This window comes from Anolis sagrei, chromosome 1 (assembly GCF_037176765.1).
Source record: "Anolis sagrei isolate rAnoSag1 chromosome 1, rAnoSag1.mat, whole genome shotgun sequence".
Lineage (NCBI taxonomy): Eukaryota > Metazoa > Chordata > Lepidosauria > Squamata > Dactyloidae > Anolis > Anolis sagrei.
The window spans coordinates 220,734,400-220,744,275 of NC_090021.1; the positions used below are offsets into that span (position 1 = coordinate 220,734,400).

The 9,876-nt window shown below is 42.1% G+C and overlaps 1 protein-coding gene across 2 annotated transcripts in view; it reads right to left on the reverse strand.

Moving 5' to 3' along the window:
• Positions 1-9,105, reverse strand: part of SEC22A (SEC22 homolog A, vesicle trafficking protein) — a 29,938-nt gene extending 20,833 nt beyond the window's left edge. The window contains exon 1 of one of the 2 annotated variants that reach the window (XM_060774853.2): positions 8,993-9,105. The gene's annotated coding sequence lies outside the window, so the exon portion shown is untranslated. The remainder of the gene's footprint in view (positions 1-8,992) is intronic. The other variant, XM_060774844.2, reaches the window with a different exon arrangement.
• Between the last annotated feature and the right edge of the window lie 771 nt (positions 9,106-9,876).

A 9,876-nucleotide genomic window follows, 5' to 3' on the forward strand; every position in this document is an offset into this window, starting at 1 on the left:
GGCTTTGAAAGGCAGCAGATCACAGGAGCTGTCTTCATAGACCTGTCAGCAGCCTATGATACTGTAAACCACCACCACCTCCTGAGAAAAATGTATAATATCACAAAGGACTACCACCTCACCCGCCTCATAGGAAACCTGCTACAAAACAGAAGCTTTTTTGTTGAGTCCAGAGCCAGAGAAGCAGATGGCAGAAACAGAAGAACAGAAGATTTTATATTTCAGTGGTGTTTATGATATCCAGTTACCAATCCTAGAATTAAACTAGGATTAGGCAATCTTTTTATTACTATGGGACACATATCTTGAGGTAATTTGTTGAGATCCACATGCTGGTCATAGCCATAGAGAATAGTAGGCCGGCTCATCTATGTGCTCACTCGCTCATTCTTTCTCTCTCACTTCTTCCTTTCCTTATCTAGTGGTTTGCTGCCAAAGAGCAGATTGCTCTCAGACAGAAGAAAGGTGCTTTTGAATGTAGGTTGAGAACAGCTTGTGACCCATCTCTCAGAGAACTGACGGAGAATAGTGAGGGAGAGAAGGTCTATTGAATCTAGCAACTCCTATAACAAACCTAATTTTTATATTCTGATGATCTTATGAAATGCAATATATATTCAGTATATCTTTCAAACAGATGCTAGTATACTATCCTGTGTGATTTTGGGATAGTCTAAGAAACTGGAACGATTCCATCAGCGCTGCTTCGGGAAAATCCTGCAAATCTCTTGGGAAGACAATTGGACAAATGTCAGCATGCTGGAAGAAGCAAAGACCACCAGCACTGAAGCGATGGTCCTCCGCCATCAACTCCGCTGGTTCAACCATGTTGTCCAGATGCCCAACCACTGTCTCCCAAAGCAGTTGCTCTACTCCGAACTCAAGAATGGAAAACAGAATGTTGGAGGACAGGAAAAGAGATTTAAAGATGGGCTCAAAGCCAACCTTAAAAACTGTGGCATAGACACTGAGAACTGGGAAGCCCTGGCCCTTGAACGCTCCAGCTGGAGGTCGCTTGTGACCAGCAGTGCTGTGGAGTTTGAAGAGGCACGAATGGAGGGCAAAAGAGAGAAACGTGCCAAGAGGAAAGTGCGTCAAGCCAACCCCGACCGGGACCGCCTTCCACCTGGAAACCAATGCCCTCATTGCGGGAGAAGATGCAGATCAAGAATTGGGCTCCACAGTCACCTACGGACTACGAGGGATTGCCTAAGAAGAAGAAGTAGTCTAAGAAAAAAAAGTCTATCCCTACTGATGCTCTCCACGTCTGTCAGCCTATCACCTGATAGAGCATGATTGGAATTGCAGTCTCACAATATGAAAGGCACCTATGATATATATCCTAAGCACCAAATGATTTTTAATGCCTGCCAAACCAAACATCTGCCTCCCTGTTTGTGATAGCCTTAATCTTTACATTATAGTAAAGATTAATAATACCACAGACAAGGAGGCAGATGTTTAAATTATGCAAAAAGGCAGTGTAATATCTTGCTCCCACACAAGAATTCAATCAATCTTGTTGATGGGACTAAAACAGCTTAACTGCACGTATGCCAGTTTAGGGTGACCTGTGGTACACATGTCCAGTATTTCACTTACTAACTGCATACAACAGCTCTGCCTTAATATTAATCTGTATAGAAGTAACTACCTCCCACGTGACAAGTGCAAAAGGTCTTCCCTTGTTCTGATTTCCATTAATCAATATTAATGTTTTATCATCACTCATTTTTCATGAGAGGGGAAAAGAGTATAATCCTGACAGCCTTTTGCATAATGCAATTTCTACTGCTTCCAAACCTTTCTCCTACTTGTATAATCAATCCAGAACCTCATTCTTTCTGTAGTCTAGAATCAAGGAAACAGAAGACAAATACCAGGAAACTAACAGTGCTTAGAGCTCCACAGGACTAGATTTATTTTACAAAATCTTCCGTAAATCCTGGATAAACAGCATGCATTTCCTCTGAACTTCTATTTATGCAAAGGCAAATTAGTCACTCTTCCAAAAGATAAGCTTCTCTAAAACCTGCAAGCTGTTTTCCATGCATTAAAAGATGATAGTAGAACAAAGCTGCATTTAGCCATAGTTCCATCTCATATCATTATGAGCTTTTATGAAACAGTGGCCATATCTCATTGCATGATACAGAACATGTGTGTGGACAAATCTTGCCTGCTCTGTTATTGATATAATTTAAGAAGATTACCCTGTTATCTTCATCCCCACATCTTGTGCATTAAAAAATACACTGTAATGCAGACTGCCATATATGTACACAACCACACACTGCAATACTACCATTTTTAAAATGGGGAAGGCAATCGCCACCGAAGGACCAGATATTATTGCAATCAGCAGAAATCCGCATCCACACTGAAGCCTCAAGGACTCAACCGTTTTAACTGATGGGTTCTATAAATGGACCACATATGTTCTTTCATGTCCTAAAATGCTTGTATGATTTTAACAGTTGCTCAAACCCAGAACCTCAACCAATGGCTGATACCAAATGAGAGATTCCTCCCTGGGCACACAGAAGACTGGGTGACTTGGAAGGCACTGAACAGACTGCGCTCTGGCACAAGATGCAGAGCCAATCTTAAGAAATGGGGCTACAAAGTGGAATCCACGACATGCGAGTGTGGAGAAGAGCAAACCACTGACCACCTGCTGCAATGCAACCTGAGCCCTGCTACATGCACAATGGAGGACTTTCATGCGGCAACACCAGAGGCACCCCAAGTGGCCAGATACTGGTCAAAGGACATTTAATTAACTACCAAACTTGCACATTTTGTGTTTTGTCTGTTTGTCTGTTTGTTTTGTTCTGTTTGAAATGTAATACAATTGTCTGGTTGCCCCTGACACGATAAATAAAAAAATGAACAGTTGCATTTACTAATCCCTTTATAATTTTGTTATTATTGTTGTTATCTAACTGCATTTTATCTTTATTTGCCTTAGGTTTCATGCTGGGTAAAGACCAGATATAGATAGCTAGCTAGCTAGCTAGAATAAATGCTGGATTTAACCTGCACCCCATAAATATCAGGACTTGAAAAAAGTTTAACCTTTGCTTCTCATGCCTTTTTCCTGACAAAAATCACTCCTCCAAAGGTGTAATTTGTGTTAGAACAGAAAACTCCCAAAAGCACCTATGCGATCTCACCTTTCAAAACAAATAAAGATTTTTAGACGAGCAATTTTAAACTCTCCCTCTATGTCTACTATTTTTATAATGTACAAAGCACTGCAAAGAGTCAGTTAACCGCATGTATAGTAAAATCAAACACTAAAAGATTGTGAAAAGCCTGACTAATTGTTAAAGCAGAGGTGAGCTACATATATGGATAGAAGAAGGTCTACATATGAGTAAAAACTTCTCTACCATTTACAAAACAAAAAAACACACACACTTAATGATAAACTTGTGCCTATAGTACTATTTGTACTGAGAGAGCTGCCAAAGATCATCACCAAAATTTTATCTAATGCATTATATAAACTACCCAAAACAAAAAATAAAGGCAAAGACATTAGATATAAAATGAAGAAAAACTGCTTTTTTTTTTTTGGTCATGTCAGGAGTGACTTGAGAAACCCACTGAGCCCCCGGTGGCGCAGTGGGTTAAACCCCTGTGCCGGCAGGACTGAAGACCGACAGGTCGCAGGTTCGAATCCGGGGAGAGGCGGATGAGCTCCCTCTATCAACTCCAGCTCCTCATGCGGGGACATGAGAGAAGCCTCCCACAAGGATGATAAAAACATCAAAATAATCCGGGCATCCCCTGGGCAACATCCTTGCAGACGGCCAATTTTCTCACACCAGAAGCAACTTGCAGTTTTATACTTTGATTTGTATAAGTTTTATACTTGCATTTGTACATGATGGACATGTACAAATGTCAAAAAGTATTCATCAGAAATGCCTGACTGAGATAAATATCACATTTAAGATAATTCTACCTCCAAACAGAAAAATACATTTAACACAATCCTATAAATATTTACTTTAAAGTAAATCCTATTGGTTTCAGTAGGGACTACCCTAAGGAAATGTGTTTAGGATTACAATCAAATAACTAGCACTGAAAGAAAAAAGGCATAGTTGTTTTTATCACAAAATATGATGTTTCAGTTCATTGATTTATAGTTTTTATTATAAAGATAGGGGCAACTATGAACAATATTACTATATATGTGGGGTTTGTTTCCAAAAGGTCTCAAATCTCCAAAAATTGAAAAATGGTATGTAAGTAGCAGCATATTGTCATCCGGGCGTCCCCTGGGTAACGTCCTTGCAGACGGCTAATTCTCTCACACCAGAAGCGACTTGCAGTTTCTCAAGTTGCTCCTGACACGACAAAAAAAAAGCATATTGTTGGCAAAGAGTAGAATGTTATATAGTGATACCTTGACTTAAGCATTTAATTTGTTCTGTGACCATGTTCTTAAGTCAAAACATTCTTCTCTCAAAGTGATTTTTCCCACTGAAATGCATTGAAATGCTATTAATCTGTTCCAGGACCCCGAAAATAGTCCCATTTTATAAATTATGTGTTTTTGAGTGAGAAAATGTAATTTTATAAATAATAGTGCCAAGACTTTTCCTTTGTTCATTACATTCCTGGATTACACACCCAGGTCCAGGCATGACCCCCAGAGCTCCCTCCCTCCCTCGGATTGCCTCCACCGGCTGATTGGAGGCTTCCGGGCTTTCCTCGCCAGCTGGGAGGAGATCCCTGACTACATCAATGGCGCCTCAACCAATCAGGGTGAAGCACGCTGGCTTGGACCCGCCTTCCAGCCAATCAGAGGCTTATTGTGACATGTGAAAGTTACAGGCACCTCTATGCAATACTAAGCTTATGTCAAACTTTATCCTCAACAGCCATAAAAAATATCAGCATATTGAAAAAACAATGCATGACAAAAAGCAAGAAATGAGGAAAGATGATGAAAGCAAGAATTTGGAACACATCAGGTTTTAGCATGCCCAGAATACCACAAATTTCAATCACCTGTGCTATATCAATTTTAATTAAAATGTATCGTATTAAGAGGGAATACATGAAACTATCATGCAAACCACTACAATTGAACAGAACAAAGGAATTCAATGTGACCAAACTCAATTCTCAAACTATTGTATTTATTGTAGCAGTAGATCATAGTGTCAAAATAATTCAGTGCTTCAACTATAAACATGTTGATAACAATGTTTTGTCACTGAACCAGATAAAACCTAATACCCTTTATTTCTGACCACAAGAGTCTGCATAGACAGACACACAAAGCACACACCCATATATATCTCAAACACTTTATTAATGAGAACTATGAAGTGTGACCTAGGAACACAATACCTCCTTCTTCTGCAGTCTCTGAAGAGAGAGAAGAAAGTGAGCTTGTGTTTTGGGGGTCAACTCTGATTGTGCATCTACACTATTTGGTAGTGGGTTGTTTGGGTTGCTTTCGGCCATGTGTTGTCTCTGAGTACATGGTGTAAGGGGAGAAGAAGAACAGGGATAAGAGTCTCTCACCTCTGAACTTGTAGAAGGGATCTTGGAGGGTCCTACGGATGAAAGAGCTATTGCTAATGCCCAGAGGAAGAAGAGACATGTGGTGGTAATAAGTGATTCCCTGCTATCCAGAAGAAACGCAGTGCCATCTGGGCCTTGTAGGATGTCTTTAGAAGTATGCTGCTTCCCAAGGCAAAGATCCAGAATATAACCAAGTCATCAAAATGATATCGAACTACATTAATTCTATAGCGTTGCTGCACACTAAGTCTACTTTCTCAGATTCAGACTAAATCGATTTGATCTACAAAACCTTACACTACAACTTTGTTCTCTAGTTAGTCTCCAAACTGCTCCAAGATCCTTTTGCATACTTTGATTCTTTATCCCTTGTGGCCTGCTCTTCCAACTATAGGACACCCCCTTCTTCCCAGTTATGTAGGCAAGCAGCAAATCTGGTCTACAGTGGAAATGGCATATCTTTTTTTAAACTACATTACAACAATAAAAGTGACTACCTTTCTCAATCATTCCAAACGTTACAAGAGACTTCTAATAAGCCAGCTGTCTGGTTGTTCATAATGTATAAAGATTGTCTATGGATTATCAAGTAAGCTGTGGCTTTGGAGATAATATAGTTTTGACTTATGTTTACATTAGACGATGAACACAAAGCTCTGAGGATCTGGAAAGAAGGGATCCTGCATTATTTACTTATTTATTTATTTAGGAATTTTATACCCTGCTTTTCCCCACTTAAGGGTTTAAGGCAGCATACAACGTACAGAAATGTGTATAATGTAAGTTACAACATGTTAACCAAATATTAGTAGTTGCTGTCACACATCCTAAAATAAACATTAAAATATAATAAAACGTTAAAACTTTAAAACCACCCCTAAATACATCATACAGTCTAGGTTCTTTCTCAACTTTCTAAGTTATGAGTTCAGTCAAAAGTTTCCTTAAAAAGACAGGTTTTAAGGCTCCTCTTAAACTCCAACAGAGAGGGCACTGTTCTAATTCCCCAAGCAGGGCATTCCAAAGGAGCGGAGCCACTCCCAAAAAGCAAATCTTTATCTGGAAATCTTTAGCCTGAGCGAATTACAGAAATAAGGGCCCTTCCGCACAGCCATATGACACAGAATAAAAGGTAAAGGTTTCTCCTGACATTAAGTATAGTTGTGTCCGACTCTGGGTGGTGGTGCTCATCTCCATTTCTAAGCCGAAGAGCCAGTGTTGTCCATGACTCCATGGAGTGCCATTACTTCCCCGCTGGAGCAGTAGCTATAGATCTACTCACATTTGCATGTTTTGGAACTGCTAGATAGGCAGGACCTGGGGCTAACAGTGGGAGCTCACCCTGCTCCCCAGATTCGAACCACCAACCTTTCGGTCAGCAAGTTCAGTAGCTCAGTGGTTTAACCTGCTGCACCACCATATCAAGGCAGAAAATCCCACAATATCTGCTTTGAATTGGGTTATCTGAGTCCACACTGCCATATATTCCAGTTCAAAGCAAATAATGTGGGATTTTATTCAGCTGTGTGGAAGAAGCCTTAGTCAACACCAGCCTTTCCCCAGTAGATCTGAGGGTTCTCACTGGCGTGTATTGTGGGACCCGCTGTCGCAAGCTGTCTGTGCCAATTATGGCCGCACTGGTACATAACAGCAAGCCGCATTTCTCAGCATATAATGCAGGCATAACCAAACTTGGACCCTCCTTTTCTTTTCCCCCTCAGCTGCTTAAGCTGAAAAGGAGAAGGAAAGGGCCTGAAGCTGTTAGGAATTGTGGGAATTGGAGTCCAAAGCACCAGGAGGGTCCACTTTGGGGTCATGCCTGATAAACGAATAAGCAATGTGTTGAAGCATTAATCAGGCCACCTATTATTATACATTTTATAATATATATACACACACACACACACACACACACACAAACCCATATATATCTATACGGTTCTGGCCCAGCTTACTTGTCCGAACGCTTCTCCCTCTACATCCCACCTTGCAGTTTAAGATCACCTGGGGAGGCCCTGGTCTCACTCCTGCCAGCGTCGCAAATACATCTGGTGGGGACGAGAGACAGGGCCTTCTCAGCTGTAGCCCCCAACCTGTGGAAATCACTTCCCAATGAAGAAAGATCGGCTTCATCCCTCCTGTCTTTTAGGAAGAAACTGAAGTTGTGGTTCTGAGACCAGGCTTTTGGACAGCAGGCATAAATAGCGCTTTGGATATGGAATTTGACTGGAATGGTGATATGGTGGTTAATACTGTTTTTATTGTTTTAATTGATGTTCTATTTATTGTTTTAATTGTTGTTATAGCGCTTTGTTATATTTAATGGCATCAAATTGCGCCAAATGTAAGCCGTCCTGAGTCCCCCTTCGGAGGTTGAGTAGGAAGGAGTAGAAATACTGGAAATAAATAAATACATACACACTAATATATATATAGGCCCTCTACATTGGCCTTCCTCTGTCGGTGATCCGGAAGCTCAAGTTGGTACAAAACGCAGCTGCTCGGCTTCTTGTGGGAATTCCGATGAGATGCCACATAACCCCAATCTTACCACAGCTGAATTGGTTACCAATTGAGCACCGGATCACTTTCAAAGTGATGGTACTCACCTTTAAGGCCTTGCATGGTCTGGGGCCGATGCACCCCCTACCAACCCCAGAGATCCCTCCGTTCTGAGGACCAAGATCTATTGGAAATTCCCAGTGTCAAGACCTTGCATCTAACAGCAACCAGACGCAGAGCCTTCACAGCAGTGGCACCATCACTCTGGAATACTCTGCCACCTGAAGTCTGTGCCTTGTGGGACTTACCAGCTTTCCGCAGGGCATGTAAGACATACCTGTTTCGACAGGCTTTTAATGTTTGGTATTGCTGTTTTTGAATTGTTTCAAATTGCTTTTAAATTTTGTTAGATTTAGACTATTCTTGTAAACCGCTCCGAGCCCCAGGGGAGTGGCGGCATATAAGTTCAAATAATAAATAAATAAATACCTTTGAGTAGTTATAATTCTGGGTGCTGTTTAGCTCTCTCTCTCTTTGTATATATACACACACACCTTAATAGGATGTAGGATTCAATAGTACAGAAGTGACACTCAACGGTTGGGAACTTCTGAGGTACTTCGATGAGGCGAGCAGTGTGTGGCACCTGACATAAAAACTAACACTGAAGATGAGGTGAGGCCCCTAGGGCACCGTTCATTCTGCAATCTAAATATACTGGCTTCCTCGTCCAATAACCTGGGAGCTGTGCAGGGGCGTATACCCCCACCCCACCCCCGCTTTGTGGGCCATGTGACCGACAGAGGAGGCCATCTATCAATAAGACCACCCATCGCTATCGCTCTCTCCCTGCCCGCCTCTCCTGGGGCGCACCTGGGCCCCGGCCCCGAGGCAGGCTCCGTTGCCAGGCAACCAGGAGAAGGGGGGGCAGTGGGCTCACCTTTCCTCATCGGCGCGGCAGCATCAGTTCTCCAAGGCCTCTCTCGCAGGGCGCTCTGGGTTCCTGACACGTCATACGCACGGAGGGGAGAAGGTGCGTCACGTGGCGATGACGTAGCTTCCGCCGAGAGAGCGTTCCGAACGTTCGCCTTGGGGAAATGTCACCGCCAAGGAGTGGCGGCCAGGCGCCACTAGGGGCGCTGCGGAGCGCTCTGCACAGAGCAATGTCACGAAAGATCATCTCAGCCACAGGGTAGAATCAATGCAGTCTGCACCGCTTGAATGCCATGGCTCTATGCTAGGGGATCATGGGGTGTCATTATTATTATTATTATTATTATTATTATTACTAGCCGTCCCCTGCCACGCGTTGCTGTGGCCCACATGGGGGTTTGGCCCAATTCTATAATTGGTGGGGTTCAGAATTCTCTGTGATTGTAGGTGAACTATAAATCCCAGCAACTACAACTCCCAAATGTCAAGATTCTATTTTCACCAAACTCCACTAGTGTTCACATTTGGGCATATTGAGTATTTGTGTAGAGTTTGGTCCAGATCCATCATTGTTTGAGTCCACAGTGCTCTCTGGATGTAGGTGAACTACAACTCCAAAACAAAGGACACTGCCCACCAAACCCTTTCAGTATTTTCTGTTGGTCATGGGAGAACTGCGTGCCATGTTTGGTTCAATTCCATCATTGGTTGGGTTCAGAATGTTCTTTGATTGTAGGTGAACTATAAATCCCAACAACTACAACTCCCAAATGACAAAATCAATTTTTTGAGTGAAGGACATACATTGTGTTGTTAGGTGTCTTGTATCCAAATTTGGTGTCAATTCGTCCAGTGGTTTTGGAGTTCTGTTAATCCACAAACGAACATTAC